Here is a 23,121-nt window from a genome sequence, read left to right as displayed (position 1 = left end):
AGGTTTGCCGGAAATGAACAAATGATGTCATTAACTTTAAAATTTTCACGTTAATAAAAGGTGTCCTAGTTTATTTTCTGGTCAAATTTTAATGATACTGGGTATCTTTTTTCCAAAGAAAGTAAGAGTAAATGTCTCAATAATTTCCAAACAGCCCTCTTATATTACGAAAATGAGTTATCAAAAGACTATCATTTATTGTAAAATGAGTGATAGTGTAGAAGGTTAACAGATCTGTTTTGGCACTGAATTTCGATGTATCCTTTCTAATTACAGACACTAAATCCTTAGGAAAATATTGAGAAAAATTATTGCTGTACCCTGGCCAATTCGTAAGCTGGTCAGCTTGTTTTTAAACTTTTTCATTTTTTAAATCGTTCAGACACCATTTAATTCTAAAAATTAGGAAAGATTTAAAACAAAGAAGATTATTAATTTAAAATAATAAAACCTGTATCACTTGTTTTGTTCACACTCTTTTGAAAATAGTACTCACTTTTTGTTGTTATTTCAACATTGTGAAAAATATTCACAACAATTTGCTATGATTGTGTTTAAGAAAACAATTACACAAAAATTAAAGAAAAAACCCCATAGTAATTAGCGTTAACATCTATTGCCTTCTATCCTTGTTATTATTTAAGACTACGCTTTGCCAAAGTTAAAGGGTACCTGCAGCCAGGCAAGTAGCATCGTTTTTGAAAGTGGGGGGGCCAGACTCATCCAAAAAATCTTGACAAGCAAAGGAAAAAAAAAAGGGGGGGGGGTATTTTAAAGTTTCCCAAAATCTTCAAAATCCTAATCCGTGGAGGGTGGGGGGGGGGGGGAGAGCTGGCGTAGTATATAACTTCAATTTCACTCCTAATTTTCTTATTTTCATATCAATTTTTAACATACTCCCAAAAAATTGGGGGGGGGGGGGGCAACTCCAGGATAATTCAATTTTTTATATGTGAATTTTTAAAAAATTGTTGCTGCAAGAAAAAGGGGGGGCAGGCCCCCCTGCCCCCCCCCCCCCCCCGATGCTACGTGCCTGCCTGCAGCCAAGCCGATGTGAAACATATGTCAAAGAGTTTAATTACAAAAATTTAATGCAAAAAACCGCATCGAAATCGATGCAAAAATAACGGAGTTACGCCGCTTCAAAGTGGCTATTTTTACCTGCTTTGGGAAATCTAATCAAGAGAAAACAGAATTGACGTCACGAGGTCAACAGGAGGGAAATTTCTTTACAAAGCTACAAATTAAATTCGATTTTTCAGCCAAAATGATTAATATAGGTCTGATGTTTTGACTTACCTAGTTATTTTAAGTATTGTAGATTTAGAAATTTGTATCCGTAATTATCTTATTACAGTCAGATTTATTTTTAAAGGATTTAAAAATTTGCTATTCTCGTCGCCTTTTTACCGATGAATACAATATCTTAAAACGCTTGCATGGGCAGATTTATGTTCATTATTCATTCTTTGATTACATAATATCCTTTCACATACGAGTGATCCGAGACAATGACACAGGTAGACAGGTAAACTAACGAAGCCACTGCTCCAGACACACGTGTATCTGGGGTATGTATGCACATGGTACACGACTGGTAAATTGAATTGTGTATTATTAGCTACTCAATTGTTAAACAAAAAGAAAAATAAACTAGACTCTTGTTGCAAAAGCAACAAAAAGGTCTTCCGTTTTGATATACATGTATCAATTTAACTGTCAGACATTGCTTCTCTAACAGAGAAAAAAGTGGATATGATAATTATTGTGAATGATATATACGGACGTTACTTACATGTAAAACAACGAGAATGAAAAAGAAATCAATTTCTGAAGTACTTTCTGTGACGACCGGAAGTAACGCCGAACTAAACAAAAATGTTAACCATTTGTACAATCATAAGTTAATCTTTCCTCAAAGTTTGGTTGTTCACGTGTCTGCCAAATCTAAGATCTCTTTGAAACAATATTTTTGTCTCGGGACCGGAAACGAACAAACGGAAGTGATTAATAAATACAAAAGCTGGTATTTCCTATACATTTGCTCAGCGTACATCACTGTGTGTCAAGCTAGATGAAACACCCAAGAAAGTCAGTTAAACTTGTTAAAAACATGATTTGTTTGAACCCACCCGGTAAAAACCGGAAGTGACAGTTGACAAAATTAAACCCGTTAAACACATCCCCAATCAAATTTTTATCAATCATGAAAGATTCGTGTCTCAATCACTTAAAATGACAAAAATCTCGCGGACATCAAATTTGTAAAAAACAAAGCTACATAGAGATATTTGAGATCTCTCACCGGAAGTAATTTTTTTTTTGCTAATTTAACATAATATAGATGACATATGTAAGATTGTATACTGATATTTTCATTTTATGTAAAATGAATAAAATATGAAAAAAACAAAAATTTTGAAGTGCTTCCGGTGACGACCGGAAGTTACGCCGAACAAAACAAAATAGTGTTAACACATGTACATACATAGGTCTATCATCCCACAAAGTTTGGTTGTTCAAGTCGTCAACGTTTTTGAGATCTCGTAAAAATAAGGTTTTTTGTCTCGGGACAGGAAACGGACATGCGGAAGTGCTCAATGTAAATTGTATGAAATATTTCTTGTATATTTGCCTTTTGTACATTATTTTTTATTTATCTAACTAAAAATGTCAAAGGGAAACAGATAAACTGATAAACAGCTCGATTTTTTTCAACTCTTCCTGTGTGGACCGGAAGTGACGGAAGACAAAATGAAACCAGTTAAACACATTTTCAATCATATGTCTATCATCCATGAAAGTTTCGTGTCTTGATCACTAATAGTTTCTGAGATCTTGCGGGTACAAAATGTGTTTAAAAAAAGCTACCTGAGATGATTGAGATATCTCACCGGATGTAGAATTTTTTTGTTGAATTAACATTGCATAGATAACTTATGTATAGATTTATACTGATATAATTATGTGGAAAATGAATTTTTTGCGTGAAATAACTATATTTGAAGTGCTTCCGGTGACGACCGGAAGTTACGACGAACAAAACAAAAGTGTTTAAACACATCTGTATACACAGGTCTATTATCGTACAAAGTTTGGTTGTTCAAGTCTTTACCATTTTTGAGATCTCGAGGTGACAAGCTTTTTTGTTGCGGGACAGGAAACGGACGACCGGAAATGAATTTTGAAAAAATGAGAAAAAAGTCCCTAGCGTTTATCATTTCCTATTATTCCTGAAAATTTCAAGGAAATATATCCAGTCATCTCTGAGAAAATCGGGGGAAAAAATAAGAATAACTAGAGCAAAGCTCGTTGCAAAGCAACGAGTGGGTCTTCCTTTAATGTCGAGAGTAAAGCTTAAAGTACCCGTAAGAAGCAGAGTTCTAAAACAAGAGTAACTAAAACAATAAGAAAAAATTCGAATAATTCTTGGTACGACTTAACAAAATCCGATTGATCTTAAGTACGACTTAACAAAAGCCTTACCGATTATAAGAACGTCCTAACAAAAAAATCCGAATGTGTTCAAGTACAACTTAACAAGAATTTTGGTACGAGTTAATTTTACAGTTAACTTTACGCTTTTTTTTCAAACCAAGAACGCAGAATCAAAAATTTCCGGAAAAATCAAATTTTAAACAAACCCCAATTGATCTGTAGTGCATCGTCCGATTTTAAAACATGTTTCACCGTAAGATTAAGCTTAAAAAATTCTTTGGTTTTTTCTGAATGATTAATATCAAATTACCGCTTAGAAATGAGTTATTATAAAAAGACTTAGTAGCCCTTTTAGCCCCTCATTTGAGGGGCCAGCATTTTTTTCTTTATATCAAATAAAAGGTCTTGCAAATATAAACATATTTTGTTCAACATGTATTCACGAATTGTTAAACGTTCTAAAGATATCTGAACAACTGTGTTTTATGGGCCGACCCTTTAACTCCTTATCGGGGCCACAAACAACAAATTTTTAGTTGTTTAGTTAGCATATTGTTTAGAACATTCTTTTTAACATTTATTTTCTACATTGCTCTTCAAAATATTTCTCCTATTTCAGATGGTAATGATTAAAGTTTTGAACTTCAGGCCCCTTGAAACCCCTAATTACATAATAAATGACTTAAGAATGGTACTATAAAGATAAACAGCTGTACAGTGAACATTTTTGCTCCTATAACTAATAACTAATTATTGTTCAGTAAAGAGTTATTGTAAGAAGACTTTAGAGCCCTCTTGGCCCCTAATTTGAGGGGCCGGCCCCCTTTTCTTGGTATCAGATTAAAGGTATTGCAAATATAAACATATTTTATTCAACAAGTGTTCATCAAGTGTTAACCATTCTCGAGATATCTGAACAAATGTATTTTAGGGGCTGACCCTTAAACTCCTTAATGGGACCATCAACAAAAAATTTATGGGGGCATGTTGTACAGAACATTATTCTGAACAACGTTTGTTATACATTACTTTTTGAAAATATTTCTCCTTTTTCAGTTATAAATGATCAAACTTTTGAATTTCTGGCCCCTTTAAACCCCTAATTACGTAATATATGACTTAGATATGGTACTGTATAGATAAACAGTTGTACAATGAACATTTTTGCCTCTATAATTAATAACAAATTATTGTCCAATAAAGAGTTATTGTAAAAAGTCTTTAGAGTCCTCTTAGCCCCTAATTTGAGGGGCCAGCCCCTTTTTCTTGATATTAAATGAAAGCTCGTGAAAATTGAAACAACTCTTGCATTACATGTTTTAACAAAATATTTATACATCAAAAGGTTTAACAAAAAATGTGCAAAAATTTCGTGAACAAATTTGATGCTAATTTTCAGGTTCAGGCGAGCTTTAAGGCCTTGAGCAATTTTCATAATTGAAAGCATGGGGGTACATCTATAGATATTCATCTACAATCCCTGAAAATTTCAAGCTTCTATCTTGATTAGTTTCGGAGGAGATGCGTGGACAAAATGACCCTTAAAAAATTATATAATCGTCAATATCTGAAACCGGAAGTGACGTCAACAAAACATTTAACTAAAAACATTTATCCCTTCCGATGTTCTATAAGTCCGGAAAATTTCGTGCAAATCGGTCGAATAGTTTTCGAGAAATAAAGCTTTAAAGAAGGCAGAAAAAGAATGTTAAGAATAATAATAATAGAAAGAAACAGTAGAAAAACTAGAGCAAAGCTCGTTGCAAAGCAACGAGTGGGTCTTCCGTTAATGTCGGAAGTAAAGCTGGAAGTTCCTGTAAGAAGCAAAGCTCTTGAACCAATAACAAGAGTAACTAAAATAAAAAGATGAAAAAATCGAATTATTCCTGGTACGACTTAACAAAATCCGAATTATTTTAAGTACGACTGAACAAATTCCTTCCTGATTTCAAGAACGACTTAACCAAAAAAATCCGAATGTGTTCAAGTACGACTTAACAATTATTTTTGGTACGAGTTAACTTTACTTTGAACATTACGCTATTTTTTAAACCAAGGACGCGGAAAAAAAATTTCCGGAAAAATCAATTTTTAAACCCCGATAATGCCCTAATGCATCGTCCGATTTTAAAACGGATTTCAGTGTTAGATTCAGCTTGATAAGTTCTATAAAACACATATTCATTTTTAATTTGATCAGAAAATTGATTTTTTCGAAAAATTTGTTTCACTTCCGGTTTCGACCGGAAATGACGGATTTTTATTTCCAGCCTTATTGCACATGTAAATTGCCGAATTCATAACCACAGAAAATTTCAAGACTCTATCTTAAAGCGTTTTTGAGAAATGACGCGGACAAATTGACTTTTTGCTAAGTTTAAAAATGACGTAACGTCAAAACGGAAGTGACGTTGTTATGGAAACTTTAATATCTTTTAGGCATTAAAATTGCACATAATCGCTGAAAGTTTCCTTCAAATAAGTTGAAAACTTTTTGAGTTATGAAGCCGAAAAGGAGTCAGAAAAAAAAAGAAAAAGAAAAAAAACTAGAGCAAAGCTCGTTGCAAAGCAACGAGTGGGTCTTCCGTTAATGTCGGAAGTAAAGCTGGAACTTCCTGTAAAAAGCAGAGCTCTTGAACCAATAACAAGAGTAACTAAAAAAAAAGATGAAAAAATCGAATTATTCCTGGAACGACTTAACAAAATTCGAATGATTTTAAGTACGACTTAACAAAAACCTTCCTGATTTCAAGAACGACTTAACCAAAAAAACAACGAATGTGTTCAAGTACGACTTAACAATTATTTTTGGTACGAGTTAACTTTACTTTGAACATTACGCTATTTTAGAAACCAAGGACGCGGAAACAAAATTTCCGGAAAAATCAATTTTTAAACCCCGATATCTCTTTAATGCATTGTCCGATTTTAAAACGGATTTCAGTGTTAGATTCAGCTTCATAAGCTTTATAAAACACATATTCATTTTTTATTTGATCAGAAAATTCATTTTTTCGAAAAATTTGTTTCACTTCCGGTTTTGACCGTAAGCGACGGATTTTTATTTCCAGCCTTATTGCACATGTAAATTGCCAAATTCATAACCACAGAAAATTTCAAGACTCTATCTTAAAGCGTTTTTGAGAAATGTCGCGGACAAAATGACTTTTTTTTAAGTTTAAAAATGACGTAACGTCAAAACGGAAGTGACGTTGTTATGGAAACTTTAACATCTTTGAGGCAGTATAATTGCACATAATCCCTGAAAGTTTCCTTTAAATAAGTTGAAAACTTTTTGAGTTATGAAGCTGAAAAGGAGTCAGAAAAAAAAGAAAAAGAAAAAAAATAATAATAAAAAGAAACCGAAGAATAACAAGAGGGTCTTCCGTTGGAAACGGAAGACCCTAAAAATAATAACTAGAGCAAAGCTCGTTGCAAAGCAACGAGTGGGTCTTCCTGTGGTGTCGAGAGTTAAGATAGAAGTCCCTGTAAGAAGCAGAGTTCTAAAACCAACTACAAAGAAAATTTCAGAATAATTCTTAGTACGACTTAACAATGTCTGAATGATTTCAAGAACGAATTAACAAAAACCTTTACAATTTCTAGAACTACTTAATAAAAAAAGTCCCAAATGTCTTCAAGTACGAATTAACAATTTCCGAATTATTTTAGGTACGAGTTGATTTAACTTTTAACAAAACACTATTTTCTGAACCAAGAACGTGGAATCCAAATTTCCGGAAAACTCAATTTTTCAATCCCAATTATTTTGGAATGCATCGCCCGGTTTTAAAACGGATTTCAGCTTTAAATTAAGCTTAATAAAATCTTCTTTGTTGCTTTATGATTTATTGGTCAGAAAAGAGTTACTATAAAAAGACTTAATAGCCCTTCTGGCCCCTAATTTGAGGGGTCAGCCCCTTTTTCTTGATATCAAATAAAAGATCTCGCTAATATAAACATATTTTGTTCTACAAATGTTCACGAATGGTTAACCGTTATCGAGATATCTAAACAACTGTATTTTAGGGGCCGACCCTTTAACTCTTTACCGGGGCCACTAACAACAAAATTTATGGTATCATATTGTTCAGAACATTATTTTGAACAACTTTTGTCCTACATTGCTTTCAAAAATATTTCTCCTTTTTCAGATATCAATGATCAAAGTTTTGAATTCTGGCCCCTTGAAACCCCTAATTACGTAACATATGATTTAGGTATGATACTGTATAGATAAACAGCTGTACAATGAACATTTTTGCTTTTATAATTAATAACAAATTATTGTTCAGTAAAGAGTTCTTGTAAGAAGATTTGAGACCCCTCTTGACCCCTAATTTGAGGGGCCAGCCCCTTTTTCTTGATATCAAATGAAAAGTCTTGCAAATATAAACATATTTTGTTCAACAAGTGTTCACGAAATGTTAACCGTTATTAGGATATCTTTACAAATGTGTTTTAGGGGCCGGCCCTTTATCTCCTAAATGGGTTCATGAACAAAAAAATTTAAGGTTGCATATTGTACAAAACATTATTTTAAGCAACTTTTGTTCTACAATGCTTTTCAAAATATTTCTCCTTTTTCATATATTAATGATCGAAATTTTGAATTTCTGGCCCCTTGAAGCCCCTAATTACATAACATATGACTTAAGTATGGTACTGTATAGATAAACAGCCCAACAATGAACATTTTTGCTTCTATAATTAATGGCAAATTATTATTCAGTAAAGAGTTATTGTAAAAAGACTTTACAGCCCTCTTGGCCCCTAATTTGAGGGACCAGCCCCTTTTTCTTGATATTAAACGAAAGCCCGTGTAATTTGAAACAACTTTTGCATTACATGTTTTAACAAAATATTTATACATCAAAAGATATCACAGAAAATGTGTAAAAATTTCGTGAAAAAATTTGGTGCGAATTTTCAGGTTCAGGCGAGCTTTGAGGCCTTTAGTAATTTTCATCATTGGAAGCATGGGGGTACATCTACATACATTCATCTACAATCCCTGAAAATTTCAAGCTTCTATCTTGATTAGTTTTGGGGTAGATGCGTGGACAAAATGACCCTTAAAAATTTACAAAATCGTCAATATCTGAAACCGGAAGTGACGTCATCAATTAAAAATTTTTAAAAAATGTAGCGCCGATCATGCTTTATCCGTCCTGAAAATTTTGTGTGAATCAGTTGGATATTTTTTGAGAAATAGCGCTCCAAAAAAGTCAGAAAAAGAAAAAAAAGAATAACTAGAGCAAAGCTCGTTGCAAAGCAACGAGTGGGTCTTCCGTTAATGTCGGAAGTAAAGCTGGAAGTTCCTGTAAGAAGCAGAGCTCTTAAACCAATAACAAGAGTAACTAAAATAAAAAAGATGAAAAAATCGAGTTATTCCTGGTACGACCTAACAAAACCCGAATGATTTTAAGTACGATTTAACAAAAACCTTATTGATTTCAAGAACGACTTAACAAAAAAATCCGAATGTGTTTTAGTACGACTTAACAATTATTTTTGGTACGAGTTAATTTAACTATAAACATTACGCTATTTTTTAAACCAAGGACGCGGAAAGAAAATTTCCGGAAAAATCAACTTTTAAACTCCGATATCTCTGTAATGCATCGTCTGATTTTAAAACGGATTTCAGTTTTTAATTAAGCTTAATAAAAGCTGCTTTGTTGCATTATAATAAATATCAAATTATTGGTCAGAAAAGAGTTATCATAAAAATACTTAGTAGCCCTTGTACACCCTAATTTGTGGGGCCAGCCCCTTTTTTTGATATCAAATAAAAGGTCTCGCTAATATAAACATATTTTGTTCTACAAGTGTTCATGAATTGTAAACCGTTCTCTAGATATCTGTTCAAATGTGTTTTAGGGGCCGACCCTTTAACCCCTTACCGGGGCCACTAACAACAAAACTTTTGGTTTAATATTGTTCAGAACATTATTTTGAACAACTTTTGTTCTACATTGCTTTTTAAAATATTTCTCCTTTTTCAGATATAAATGATCATAGTTTTGAGTTCTGGCCCCTTGAAACCCCTAATTTCGTAATATATGACTTCGGTATGGTACTGTATAGATGAACAGCTGTACAATGAACATTTTTGCTTCTATAATTAATAACAAAATATTGTTCAGTAAAGAGTTATTGTTAAAAGAAATTAGAGCCCTTTTGGCCCCTAATTTGAGAGGCCAGCCCCTTTTTCTTGATATCAAATTTAAGGTTTTGCAAATTTAAACATATTTTGTTCAACAAGTGTTCATGAAATGTTAACCGTTCTTGAGATGTCTGTACGAATGTGTTTTAGGGGCCGACCCTTTAACTCCTAAATGGGGTCATAAACAAAAGCATTTAAGGTAGCATATTGACAAGAACACCATTTTAAGCAACTTTTGTTCTACAATGCTTTTAAAAATATTTCTCCTTTTTCAGATATTAATGATCAAAGTTTTGAACTTCTGGCCCCTTGAAACCCCTAATTACGTAACATATGACTTAAGTATGATACTGTATAGATAAACAGCTGTACAATGAACATTTTTGTTTATATAATTAATAACAAATTATTGTTCAGTAAAGAGTTATTGTAAGAAGACTTTAGAGCCCCCTTGGCCCCTAATTTGAGGGGTCAGCCCCTTTTTCTTGATATCAAAGGCAAGCTCGTTAAAATTGAAACAACTTTTGCATTAGATGTTTTAACAAATTATGTTCACATCGAAAGGTATTACAGAAAATGTGCAAAAATTTCGTGGAAAAATTTTGTGCTAATTTTCAGGTTCAGGCGAGCTTCGAGGCCTTGAGCAATTTTCATAATTGGAAGCATGTGGGTACATCTACAGACATTCATCTACAACCCCTGAAAATTTCAAGCTTCTATCTTATTTAGTTTCGGAGGAGATGCGTGGACAAAATGACCCTTAAAAATTTACAAAATCATCTATATCTGAAACCGGAAGTGACGTCATCATGCAAAAATTTAATAATATATAGCGACGATGATGTTCTATCACTCCTAAAAATTTCGTGCAAATCGGTTGGGTAGTTTTTGAGAAATAACGCTCCAAAAAAGTCAGAAAAAGAAAAAAAAGAATAACTAGAGCAAAGCTCGTTGCAAAGCAACGAGTGGGTCTTCCGTTAATGTCGGAAGTAAACCTGGAAGTTCCTGAAAGAAGCAGAGCTCTTAAACCAATAACAAGAGTAACTAAAATATAAAAGATGAAAAAAATCGAATTATTCCTGGTACGACTTCACAAAATACGAATGATTTTAAGTACGACTTAACAAACACCTTTCCGATTTCAAGAACGACTAAACAAAAAAAATCGAATCGGTTAAAGTACGACTTAACAATCATTTTTGGTACGAGTTAATTTTACTTTAAACATTACGCTATTTTTTAAACCAAGGACGCGGAATCAAAATTTCCGGAAAAATCAATTTTTAAACCCCGATATCTCTGTAATGCATCGTTCGATTTTAAAACGGGTTTCGGTTTTAATTTAAGCTTAATAAAAGCTTTGTTGCTGCTTTATGATTAATATCAAATTATTGGTCAGAAAAGAGTTATTATGAAAAGACTTAGTAGCCCTTCTGGTCCCTAATTTGAGGGGTCAGCCCCTTTTTCTTGATATCAAATAAAAGGTCTTGCTAATATAAACATATTTTGTTCTACAAGTGTTCATGAATTGTAAACCGTTCTCGTGATATCTGTACAAATGCGTTTTAGGGGCCGACCCTTTAACCCCTTACCGGGGCCACTAAAAACAACATTTTTGGTATCATATTGTTAAGAACATTATTTTGAAGAACTTTTGTTCTACATTGCTTTTAAAAATATTTCTCCTTTTTCAGATATTAATGATCAGAGTTTTGAGTTCTGGCCCCTTGAAACCCCTAATTACGTAATATATGACCTAGGTATGGTAATGTATAGATGAACAGCTGTACAGTGAACATTTTTGCTTCTATGATTTAAAACAAAATATTGTTCAGTAAAGAGTTATTGTAAGAAGACATTAGAGCCCTCTTGACCCCTAATTTGAGGGGCCAGCCCCTTTTTCTTGACATCAAATGAAAGGTCTTGTAAATATAAACATATTTTGTTGAACAAGTGTTCACAAAATGTTTACCGTTCTTGAGATATCTGTACAAATGTGTTTTAGGGGCCGACCCTTTAACTCCTAAATGGGGTCATAAACAAAAACATTTAAGGTAGCATATTGTACAAAACATTATTTTGAACAACTTTTGTTCTACATTGCTTTTCAAAATATTTCTCCTTTTTTCAGATATTAATGATCAAAGTTTTGAACTTCTGGCCCCTTGAAACCCCTAATTACGTAATAAATGACTTAAGTATGGTATTGTATAGATAAACAGCTGTACAATGAACATTTTTGCTTCTATAATTGATAACAAATTATTGTTCACTAAAAAGTTATTGCAAATAGACTTTAGAGCCCTCTTGGTCCCTAATTTGAGGGGCCAGCCCCTTTTTCTTGATATCAAATAAAAGCCCGTGCAAATTGAAACAACTTTTGCATTACATGTTTTAACAAAATATTTTTACGTCAAAAGATATTACGGAAAATGTGCGAAAATTTTGTGAAAAAATTTGGTGCTAATTTTCAGGTTCAGGCGAGCTTCTAGGCCTTGCGCATTTTTCGCAATTGGAAGCATGGAGGGAAATCTACAGACATTCATCTACAATCCCTGCAAATTTCAAGCTTTTATCATGATTAGTTTCAGAGGAGATGCGTGGACAAAATGACCCTTAAAAATTTACCAAATCGTCCATATCTGAAACCGGAAGTGACGTAATCATTTGAAATTTTAATAATCAGTAGCGACATTGATGCTTTATACCTCCAAAAAATTTGGTGTAAATCGGTTGAATAGTTTTTGAGAAATAACGCTCCAAAAAAGTCAGAAAAAGAAAAAAAAGTATAATAATAAAGAAAAAGAAACCGTAGAATAACAGAAGGGTTTTCCGTTGAAAACGGAAAACCCTAATAAGAATAAAGAAAAAGAAACCGTAGAATAACAAGAGGGTCTTCCGTTGGAAACGGAAGACCCTAATAAAGAAAAAGAAACCGTAGAATAACAAGAGGGTCTTCCGTTGGAAACGGAAGACCCTAAAAAGAAACCGAAGAATAACAAGAGGGTCTTCCGTTGGAAACGGAAGACCCTAACAAGAGGGTCTTCCGTTGGAAACGGAAGACCCTAATAATAATAATAATAACTAGACACGATCTCGTTGCGAGCAACGAATGGGTCTTCCGTCTGATTTTTTAATAGATTAGATCAAACTTATTAATTCAAAGAAAAAATCGTAAGCCTAAGCGAAAAATAGTAAAAAAAAATTGCGGCACTCGGGGCTTGAACCCGGGTCGCCTGGGCCATGTCCACGACTCTATCGACTCAGACTCTCGCTTCAGAACTTTGACGCTTAGTTTCTCGAGAATGCCTTGATCGATTTTAAAACAAATTACATATTCTGAATCAGTGAAAGAATCACTATCAACCCTACAGAAAAATATCAAAACATGAAAAAGTTGAAAAAATCGATTTTTGTCTTTCCTTCCGGTGACGACCGGAAGTGACAGACGTTAACCATTTAACCTAAGGGCATCCTTCCAAAGATAGATCTGTCATCGCTGAAAATTTCAAGTTTCTATCTTCAACCATTATTTAAATATTCGCTGGACAAAATGAATTTTTAAAAAGAGTAAACTTAACGACGTTGACGAACGGAAGTGATGTCATATTCGAAAAGATACGTATGCATAGCTATAGTTACTGTCTTCTATCTGTGAAACTTTCGAGAAAATCCGTCGAATCGTTTTTGAAATATTCGGTTTTAAAAAATTTGGTGCAGGAAAAAAAACAAGAAAAATAATAGGTCAAAAGAAACCTAACGAAAACAATAAGGTCTTCCGTTGGAAACGGAAGACCTTAACTAGACACGATCTCGTTGCGAGCAACGAATGGGTCTTCAGTCCGATTTTTTAATAGATTAGATCAAACTTATTAATTCAAAGATAAAATCGTAGACCTAAGCGAAAAATAGTAAAAAAAAATTTGCGGCACTCGAGGCTTGAACCCGGATCGCCTGGGCCATGGCCACGACTCTATCGACTGAGCTACTCAGACTCTCGCTTCCGAACTTTGACGCTTAGTTTCTCGAGAATGCCTTGATCGATTTTAAAACAAATTACATATTCTGAATCAGTGAAATAGTCACTATCAACCCTACAGAAAAATATCAAAAAAGAAAACAGTTGAAAAAATCGATTTTTTGTCTTTCCTTCCGGTGACGACCGGAAGTGACTGACGTTAACTATTTAACCTAAGGGCATCCTTCCAAAGATAGATCTATCATCGCTGAAAATTTCAAGTTTCTATCTTCAACCATTATTTAAATATTCGCTGGACAAAATGCATTTTTAAAAACAGTAAACTTAACGACGTTGACGAACGGAAGTGACGTCATATTCGAAAAGATACGTATGCATAGCTATAGTTACTGTCTTCTACGTGTGAAATTTTCGAGAAAATCCGTCAAATCGTTTTTGTAATATCTGGTTTTAAAAAATTTGGTGCAGGAAAAAAAACAAGAAAAATAATAGGTCAAAAGAAACCTAACGAAAACAATAAGGTCTTCCGTTGGAAACGGAAGACCTTAATTAGACTGTGTAAATCAAGCATTTGTAGGCTAATACGTGTATATAGTCCGTCAATCAGTGATTAAAGACTATCAAATAGTACAACTAATGTTCGAAGTAAATGCCTTTATTGTTACTTATCTAATCACTGAAATAATGACAAAATTTACAATTCAGCAATTTAAACCTTTTTTATGTGATCAAGTAATTATTGCGGTAGTAATTACATTTACGTTGGTCTGAATTTCTTATTTAAACAAGTGCAACTTTCTTTCGAGCGCTATGGTCAGCAATTAAATAACGCTTTAAATCCACATTACTTAAATTATTATACTGACAGCAAATCATTATGAAATCAGAATAAACTTGAACATTTTGACAAAGGATGTAAATAAATGTAAAATGAAATTCCATTATCGTATTTTTAAAAGAATACGAGACAGACTTAATCATGCAGCCATCTTGGACTTTCGCCTTGATCCGTTTATAATCCCGTGTTTGTTTGTTAAAGAATGCATACTATTTTGATTGTTATTAGTCCTATATTATTATTATTGAATAATCGGGCGAAATCATTTGTAATTTTATGCTTTATACAAGGAATAGACCCCGCGTTACTTTTTACGAATTATGTATTATCAATATTATTAATCAGTTAATAATGTCACGGAAAAATCATTCGAAGAATGACAATATTAACAAAATATGTTTCTTAAAACAAAAGTTTGATTAATTGCCATTTTGCTACATATGCTGTTCATTTATATGCAAAATGTGTTACACATTTGACTAAATTCATGAAGCAAACAATTTTAAGAATTAGGCATTTTTGTTCGATAAAAAACGGGTTTAAACTCAAACAAAAGTATATTTAGTCATCTAGGGTTGATAAGGAAATAAAACAACAGTAAAAAATGTTCATATATCGATAAAACAATGCAAGAAAACGAACATTTTCATACGATATTCCTGTTTCTCATACAGTCGCGTTGACCCCGTGACGTCACAGTTCATCTCGCGCCAAATCGGCTTGATTCAAAACTCGTTCAGGTGTGAAATCGGGTTTTCCCCAAATATCTCGAAAATTACTTATGCGATCGCTGTAAAATTTTCAGGATGATGTTTTTACACATAGCTCTTCATTATATCAAAAATTGACCGGCACTGCAGGTACCTAAGCAATATTCATTGAAATGTAGTTAATATGCAAAACATAAAGTCAAAACTGTTTTTGCTTAAAAATGCAATATTATTATTAAAGCTATACACGCTATAATTTGCGTCAATTTTGAATAAAGGGGAAAATGTATGTGTTTGATTATTAATAAAAGTTACCTTTATGCTGTTAATTATAATGCTCAATTCGATCACGTAACAAATGTATCAAATATTAAACAATAAAAAATATTTATTTTCCTGCCAGGAAAGTAATGCCTTCTCGTGAATATCAATCTATCACGTGATATCGACAGCTAAATTTAGCCTATCATACCAAAACTGGTGAAGGGTCAACATCTTCATAATTGTGATAGTTTCACAAAGGAAAGGATATTTTCAGTAAAGCATAAATTTGTCCGATATACGAGTACAAACAAAAGAAAAAAATACAAGCCTGTGAGTAGATATGAATACTTCCTTTAGAAAAATGACGTAGACCTGTGTTTTTCCCCTATGTGCTATTTATAGATCCTATAAGTGTTAATGCAGAAGTAAGGGTATCGTGAATGACAAACGTATTTTACTCATTATACTTGTATGTATTTCAAATTAACAACTGCTAAGCATATTAAAAATCAAGTTGGATATTTAATTTGGCAAACAATAACGACCACCAAGTTCTCCGCGGACATGCGCAATGAGGTCGGTTTGCTCTTCCTTCATCAATATTCATGAAAAGGTATATTTTCCTGGCAGGAAAATAAACAATTAAAAATCTATATCTTTGTAACGAGATGGAATTCACCATTGTAATTTACAGATTAAGGATAACTTTTATAAGTAGACAAACACATGCATTTTCACTGTCATTCAAAATTGACGTAAATTATAGCGTGTATAGCTTTAAATAAAACAGTTTGGATCTTGATAGAATGCCCCCCAGGATACATTAACCCAACCAAAGACGACAACTGCAGTTTACCGTGTAGTCATCCATCATATGGAGCTCTTTGTGTGGGTCGGTGTAAATGTTCTGAAGAGGACTGTCACCACGTCCACGGATGCCTCGTGACAAGTAAACAGTTTTATTTTTTGTATTTCTGAATTAAGGGGAAAACCACTACATTTATATAAAAATATCAGCTGTCTTTGTTAATAGAACTTCAACTAGAGAAATTTAATTCTGATTTTGTCTATTCTATACTATTTATTCGGCTAAATTGTACATTTGCTATTTACAGAGGACCACATTCCTGTAGAAATTTTTTAAAGCTATACACGCTATAATTTGCGTCAATTTTGAATAAAGGGGAAAATGTATGTGTTTGATTATTAATAAAAGTTACCTTTATGCTGTTAATTATAATGCTCAATTCGATCACGTAACAAATGTATCAAATATTAAACAATAAAAAATATTTATTTTCCTGCCAGGAAAGTAATGCCTCCTCGTGAATATCAATCTATCACGTGATATCGACAGCTAAATTTAGCCTATCATACCAAAACTGGTGAAGGGTCAACATCTTCATAATTGTGATAGTTTCACAAGGGAAAGGATATTTTCAGTAAAGCATAAATTTGTCCGATATACGAGTACAAACAAAAGAAAAAAATACAAGCCTGTGAGTAGATATGAATACTTCCTTTAGAAAAATGACGTAGACCTGTGTTTTTCCCCTATGTGCTATTTATAGATCCTATAAGTGTTAATGCAGAAGTAAGGGTATCGTGAATGACAAACGTATTTTACTCATTATACTTGTATGTATTTCAAATTAACAACTGCTAAGCATATTAAAAATCAAGTTGGATATTTAATTTGGCAAACAATAACGACCACCAAGTTCTCCGCGGACATGCGCAATGAGGTCGGTTTGCTCTTCCTTCATCAATATTCATGAAAAGGTATATTTTCCTGGCAGGAAAATAAACAATTAAAAATCTATATCTTTGTAACGAGATGGAATTCACCATTGTAATTTACAGATTAAGGATAACTTTTATAAGTAGACAAACACATGCATTTTCACTGTCATTCAAAATTGACGTAAATTATAGCGTGTATAGCTTTAATCAAAAGATGTGGCTTGCATTTAATTCTATGATGTTTTTTCATATAACTATGACAAATAAATCTGTATATGATTTTTAGGTACAAAAGCAAAAACTCGGATAACGACATCTTTAATTCTTTCCACATTAGGCACAACTTACAAAGGCAAGTTTAGGTACAGCATACATTTATTTTTTGTTCTGAAAGTTTGCCACTGCGTTTGAATTGTAAATATAATTTTAAGACATTTAGTGCTCATTGACTATATGATATTTATTTAGTTTGGTGTATTATGAACTATGTACTGTTCGAATGTCATCATAATATATTATGATACTTTCAATACTTGTTTGTGAATATGCAGTTATTTTGCAGAAAATCTCGTTAGGAAACATTTATATTGCATTTAGATTAAAGTACCCTTTTTGATTCGATCATAATCAATGAGTTTTCCTTATTCGCTCAAATTGTCCACACCAAATTCTAAAACATCTGTACTTGAATATCACCTGTCAGGAACACGCGTTATTTTTAAACATATACAGACCCACAGGCAGACACGTCATAGGTATGTACGACTATATCTTCCTTATACATGTTTCATGTTGTTTTTGTCTGAGTATTCGGCGAGTCGACTGCTCAAACAATGTAGGAATAATATTTTGTTTAAAAATCATTTCAAAAAAATGTTTTATTCCACATCGAAATCTGCACAAGTGTTGATCATTAGGAGTCAAAAAGGCATGCCAAAATTGTTACTGAATGGCTTTTATTGTAAGAAAAAAGGAACCTTTATTGTCATTAAAATGCTGCTTACTAATTTATATGCAGTACTCGTACATCTAGAGTTCTAGCTCGGGCTTCAAAAATTGATTTCTTGTACTTTGATAAGAGAGAGGAAGAGGAAGAGAGAGAAGGAATTTTTATCATAAAAATAACATTTTGACACTAAAAAGTTTTAAATAACGATGCAAAGAACAAGCCTAAAACCAACTAAGTAATTTAATTTTAAATATAATGTGTTGAATTATGATTAATTAATTAATCATAGGTACTAGAACACATGTTATTTGTCTTAGTTTTATATATTTAAACCTGAAGCCATTGGCTACTACTATTTATAGCGTATAACCTGTAGAACAGGTATTCAAGTTAAGCACGATTTTCACTCATTAGAAAGAATCATTTCTTTGCCGCATTTGCACGTACATGTAATATGTCCCGACCAGATAATGCCGATGATATAGTGATTGAGAAAGAGAATGAACAGAGTGAATCTGCTCCTGACCTGCCGACGTAGTAAATTTATTTACTACTGTTATAAAAAACCAGTTTGAAGAGTTAACAGAAAAACTACAAACGGAGCAGTCTCAGAATTCCGAGTATTTGCAGAAGAAGGTGAAAGAAAATATCGGGAATAAGCTGAAATCGGGGATATGGACTGATGCATTTCTGGTGTATGCCTCTATATATGTCCCAGCACACCCTGATTTCAGTACAGCTTTATTCAAATATATGCATACTATCAGGCTAGGGGCTAGTCGTGCAAAAGCTCTCGGCTGGAGAGATTATGACATACAATTCCGTTTGAAAAAAGAATGTAATCCAAATATGTCATTTGCTGTTGTTGTGGCTTTTATATATGTACAGCCCTCTGGCTGTTCAGGGGTCTGTGACACAAAACATCCCCCTTCGATGTTATGAATTCAATTATAAAGGTCAATGCAACAAAAGTGTATGTTAATACAAGCATGCGTGCATTTTGTGTCCTATATCAAATGCAGACGCGGTTCAGGTTCTGATTCAACTTACAGGCCATACAGCGTTTCAACATCCTGGCGCCCTCAGTTACTTAGAATGCAGTCAACCATGTCCACCTACGCTAGACCTGCCCTACCTCAACGTCCCAGAGCCCCCCGAGCAACCCACCAATTTAGACCTTAGCAGCATTGCTCACTCTCCGGTTAATGTCCTAAACTTAAGTAAATATCTCGCCCACTATCCAGATCAACTAGCTCACACCTCACAGCCTTATTAGCATAATCGGAACCTTTCTGGTTTCTATATTCACGAAAGAATGAAAAAACCCGAGAAAGTCAAAACTTCGTATATCTCGGGATTTTAACGAGACCAGTCTCATACTCGTGAAAATCGAGAGAGGAGTTTAAATGGAAAAAGTAAGTAAAAGTTTTTGTTTCTTATATTGGCAAGCTTTTAAATTATTTAAAGTTGCAGAAGAATTGTTTATTAATGTGAAGTCGAAGTTTGGGGTGATTAGCCTTATCTCGTTAAATTTTGTTCAGCATGAAACAGTCTGAACAGCAATCCTCGATTTTGTCAACAATCTAAAACGTGCTAAGGAGTAGTCATTCGTCGGTAAGAACATACTTACTTACATTGTTAAACTACTCAAAAACTCTTTTAAAAGCCTACAATGCATTAAGTCTAGTACACATGTAATACAAAAATGTCGATAATTAATGGTCGTTGATGAAATGTGACTTGAAAGACATGTTTTAGTATGAAATGTGTATGCAGGTGTATTATAGTCAGTTTTTACACATATTGTTATGTAGCATACGTTAAAAAATATTGTATGCTTTTCCTAGAATATTGAGTTTGTATCAATCATGCTTTCAGTCATTTCCATACAGAATTTCCTCGACACGTACAATGTATACACTGTACATGTGGTTTTGATATCTGTATCTCATTCAAACTGTTAACTTTATGTCTTATTTATCTATTAACGATGAGAGTGTTTATGAATCAAGGGTCTGCATTTGTTATGTAAATATAACATTATACGATTGAGAGTATGAGAGAGAGATAGACTCAGAGAGAGAGTATTTACAGTGTACATGTACATGTAATTGTTATTGATTGTCTTGCTTCCATGATTGAACCATATATACATATGTATATTTCAATAATGCCACATTGCACTAGAAATATTGCTGACAAAGATGTTGAGAGAGAGAGAGAGAGAGAGAGAGAGAGAGAGAGAGAGAGAGAGACTCAGAGTATGAAAAGCCATAACAAATTTTATAGTTATATGTCATTTCCCACTTAATGAGTTGTTATAGCTGTTATCATGGTAATGTTTTGACCATGTCTCAGATACTGCATGTGCCCATAAAAAAGTGTAATCTAGGACACACCCTTTTGTTTTGATAATGACAGCATTTAGCTTTGTAATGATAGCTAGTGTATCTTTTTTCTTCTAATCTACAGATTTACCTGCGGCTTCCAGATGATCTGAAGATCGGGAATATAGAAAATATTGTCAATTTGATATTGCTAATGACCCAGTCATGTCTGCTGAAGCCCAGAAGGTACTTCTTTGTCATGTAATAAACTTACAACTTGTCTTCCATATGTAGATATGATTGAAAGCTAAGCAAGGTCATCTAAATAGCTACAATGTCTTGTGTAAAAGGGAAAGGTTTATATGGGCATCTTGTTGCAAATATGCTTGATCATCTTTATTTTAAGGGGATGGAACCTCTGAAAGGAATACCAGGAGTTTGAAAATATTATAAACTTTAAGAGATGTGTTTTACACTCTCTGAGAAAATGGGATTTGCAGAAATCCCATGAATTTCTTATGCTGGAAATATGTTTTTCAGATTAGTTTTTGTTATTGATGCAATCATATTTTGGTGTACATAGAATGTTGATAGTTGAAACTCATACAGACAATCATATGTTACATAAGTGTTACATAAGTGTTTGTGACTTTGATCTTTGTTTAATATATTTAATATCTTTCTGTCCACTGGATATCTAAATATCTTTGAAGTTACACCATTGAAGTTACACATTCATTACATTTATCATGTGTGTGCAGACTTGATTGAGCCAGGTTTCCTGATGTTGTCTTATAAGTGATACATTGTACTGCTTTAAAAAGTATATATCACTTGTGACTTACTGGTGTATTAGTACATATTACATTTGTAAAATCATTTGACAAATTTAAAGTGTTTTGTAGTACTGAAATGTTTTTACGGCTTTTAAAATTACTGAAAGTACATGCACATGATGCAACTATCTTTTGACGCTCTATATATAACAAAAAGGAACTGTCAGCTGGGTTTAAAATTAGTGGCAAAATGATGTAATACATGTATGTACAATATTAGAAAAGATTACATTGTTAGTAATTGCATATTCCATAAATAACGTCATTGAATATATACATGTAAGTATTTGATGAGTGCATGCACAATGATTGCAAAATTACATGTAATTCTCTTAACACTTTATGTTTATTCTATTTTAGTTTCCAGACCATGACATTAATGAATATTTCTTGAATGGAATGCATGAGGATTAGAATGGAACCTTATTCTGCCTTTTTACCAACTCACACCATCTTTTCAAGATTTATGGAGCCAACCACAGAAGAATTTGTTCTATACACATCATTCATAACATTCTTATTTATGTTGCATAACTTTACATGTTACTGGATGAATTGTGTTCACATAATGAATACCAGCAAACTTTTTATCGAGTGCACTTAATTTGTATTTTTCCTACCCATCCATCTAACATATGTTTTTATATAACATATTCATATACATTTAACATTTTTGGAAACAGCTATTTTTTTTTGTTAATTACCTTTCATATGAAAAATGACATCTAAATCTTAAATTGCTGTACATTATATCCTATTCATCTAATGTATCACTTTATTTATGTTGAACTTCGTGTTTATTAGTATAATGATTTTTTTAGAATGATATATGCAATTTCATTAATTTATTTTTCATTTTAAGCCTGTGCATTTTTTTTCAGTTTACATAACACAGTGTATTAATTGAATGTAGTTGTGAAGATTTATGTACATGTACCTACAAGCAATATACATTTAATATTCACCAGGTACATGTACCGCCTACTATATTTGATGAATAAATGTACTTCTTTCATGCCTTTTACTCATTGTTATATGTATTAATTTATTTATAATTAAAATACTTTGAAAACTTTTATCAATTTATTTATTTTAATAAGATTAAATGGGCATGGTCACGATTTTGGTCAAATTTTATTTTTCTGTTTTTGTTATTTGCAATGCTTTAGGAATGCATTTCTAATTACCAAATAAAAATTTGGGTGCCAGTCATTGAGCTTTAAGCAAGATACAGAACTCACAATTCTTCGCCATGTAAACAAGGATCGTGCCCTGTTTTTGTTTACCTAGGTTCAATATACCAGTAAAAAATCTTTTTAAAGCTGGTTTGTCTATCTTATTATTCATTTAAAGCATAAATAAACAGTCCCTAACGATTAATACCTTTATTTTGGGTCTAAAACTGGAATTTTTACTTCAACATTCAAAATGTAAACAAACGCTTTGTTTACATAGCGAAGAATTGTAAGCTTTGTAACTCGCTTATAACTCATCAAATGACACTCAAATTTTGGTTGCCTATTAAAAATGCCTTACTGAAGCATTGTAAACATTAAAATCGAAAAAATAATTTTTGACCAAAATCGTGACCATGCCCCTTTAAGAAACGGACTATAGTTAATGCATGTTTTCAAGAGTTGTCTCTCTTGGGGACAATAATGAATGCTCCCCAGGGTTCATGACCCTGAATATTGAGTAGGCTGTGAGGTGTGTAGCTGCTTTTGAATTATTACAGGGTTTTACATATGGGTTTAAGCTTGGTTACCAGGGTCCACGGGTTGCATCAGATGCTAAAAATCTTAAATCTTTGTTCTGTTTGCAGCGGGAAGCTACAATGTATGCAGGCCGTCAACAAGGAACTAATTTTG

General features: G+C 32.9%; 1 long non-coding RNA gene across 3 annotated transcripts; it reads left to right on the top strand.

Moving 5' to 3' along the window:
* Positions 1–19,341: 19,341 nt before the first annotated feature.
* LOC136274162 (uncharacterized) lies at positions 19,342–21,931 on the top strand. 3 transcript variants are annotated; one of them, XR_010712475.1, is made up of 4 exons: positions 19,342–19,505; positions 19,632–19,704; positions 20,563–20,663; positions 21,614–21,931. It is a non-coding gene; the product is annotated as an uncharacterized lncRNA (long non-coding RNA). The 3 variants fall into 3 exon arrangements; XR_010712476.1 differs by lacking the exon at positions 19,632–19,704 and having other exon boundaries at positions 19,348–19,505; positions 21,614–21,930; XR_010712474.1 differs by lacking the exon at positions 19,342–19,505 and having other exon boundaries at positions 19,518–19,704; positions 21,614–21,930.
* The last annotated feature ends 1,190 nt before the right edge of the window (positions 21,932–23,121 follow it).

This window comes from Magallana gigas, chromosome 3 (genome assembly GCF_963853765.1).
Source record: "Magallana gigas chromosome 3, xbMagGiga1.1, whole genome shotgun sequence".
Classification (NCBI taxonomy): domain Eukaryota; kingdom Metazoa; phylum Mollusca; class Bivalvia; order Ostreida; family Ostreidae; genus Magallana; species Magallana gigas.
This window is presented reverse-complemented; position numbering and strand designations above follow the sequence as displayed.